Here is a 1,744-nt window from a genome sequence, read left to right as displayed (position 1 = left end):
AGTTGGTTGAAAAAAGAAAGAAGAGGATTTAAAAATAAAAAGGGAGAGAATGTGATCAGGCAGGAGACTAGAACAAAACCATACACAGAGATTTAGGGTATATTTTGATCTGTAAGAAGAAACTGTATCCCAAAATTTTAAAGAGAGAACAACTTATATATATGTACCAAAAATAAGGTTAGCTGCTATGAAAGGATAGGATATGACTCTTCCAAAACATGGTTGCTTTTCTGTTCAGAGAGTTGCTGCTATTTTTTTCTTCCATCTCCTGTTGAGTTTGTAGGTGTTCAGAATGGTATGATCCCTATCTAGCTGAATTCCTGGGACCAGATGAAATTTAGGTCTCCTACTCCTCTCCCATCTTGCTCCTCCCAGAAAATCTCATTTTTGATTGGACTCAGACTTAGAGGTAAAAGGTCTCAGAGAGGACAGCTTCTGTCTCTTGGTAATCTGTTCTTGGAGTTTTTCTTTGGCCTCGTACCTTCTCTTGGCCAAAAGTTCGGTATATTCTGCAGCTTCTTCCTTATTTTTCTTAGTACCCTGTTTCTTTAGAGCAATACACCAAAGTTTGTGCTGGAGGACATATGGAGTAACAAGACGTTGAATCTTGGGCACTTTGGTTCTCGAGTTCTTCTTTGTTTAGGGGTTTTCTCACAACATAGTGGTGGACAACATCTTCTTTAGAGAGATTGAAATGTTTATGGATTCTGCTAGCTCTTTGGGGCCCCAGGTGACAAAGCACAGCAGTATTGGTAAATCCAGGAATATCTTCCATGCTTTTTTTTTTTTTATTCACAGTGACCAAGTTGAGAACATTGAAATTGGCATCCACAATTCAACCCTGAACAGATATGTGCTTTCTTTCTCTAGTCTTCCTTGTTCTGTAGCAGGAATGCCCCTTACTCAGCAGCAGGCAGACACAACCTTGGGTCAAGACACCCTGCTTCATGGGGAAGCCTTGGTTTTCATTGCCACCACTGAGTCAGACCACATGACCTTTCCATTCTTCACCCAGAGAATCAGCAGCAACTTCTGTGGCCATACACTTCTCATAAAAGGTACGAAGTTTGTGTTCATTGTCTACTTCAGTGAATTTCTGGCAATCAGGATCTGGGACAGAAATGCTCAGCTTCATCCTAATGCAGCCTACCACCTCCAACGTGCCATGAAAAAGAGCTCTTTTGGTAGTTCTTTTTTTTTTTTTTAACGATTTTATTTATTTATTTGACAGAGAGAAACACAGCGAGAGAAGGAACACAAGCAGGGGAAGTGGGAGAGGGAGAAGCAGGCTTCCTGCCGAGCAGAGAGCCCGATGTGGGGCTCGATCCCAGGACCCTGGGATCATGACCTGAGCCGAAGGCAGACACTTAACGACTGAGCCACCCAGGCGCCCCCTCTTTTGGTAATTCTTGAGGCTAGTTTTGCGAGATTACTTTGAGAATCAGATTGAAATCCATCACATGTTATTGTCATTAAGTTACAAAAATTAAATTATTCAAATTAAAAAAAAAAGTAGAATGGAATTGCTTAGTGATGAATGTATTTCACTTTCCACATTAATTATCTTTTAAAATTTTATATGCTCTTTACCTCCAATTCTAAGTATCCTCTGGCTTGGGGACAATCATTCAATCGATTTTAGGAATGTATATTGTCCTTATCGGAGGTGAGGTGTGATGGAGTTTAGAGTTTATTTGGATAGGTATTTATAAATGTCTGTGATCTTATTGACTTGCAAACAAAA

At 40.0% G+C, this 1,744-nt stretch overlaps 1 pseudogene; it reads right to left on the bottom strand.

Annotated features, from left to right (window-relative positions):
• Nucleotides 1-381: 381 nt before the first annotated feature.
• On the bottom strand, nucleotides 382-1,135 carry LOC118018875 (annotated as a pseudogene).
• Between the last annotated feature and the right edge of the window lie 609 nt (nucleotides 1,136-1,744).

The sequence above is a fragment of the Mirounga leonina genome, unplaced genomic scaffold (assembly GCF_011800145.1).
Source record: "Mirounga leonina isolate KUSES-001 unplaced genomic scaffold, KU_Mleo_1.0 Mir_172, whole genome shotgun sequence".
In the NCBI taxonomy this organism is placed as follows: Eukaryota; Metazoa; Chordata; class Mammalia; order Carnivora; family Phocidae; genus Mirounga; species Mirounga leonina.
The sequence above is the reverse complement of the archived record's forward strand: the minus strand, read 5'-3'. Positions and strand labels throughout refer to the sequence as shown.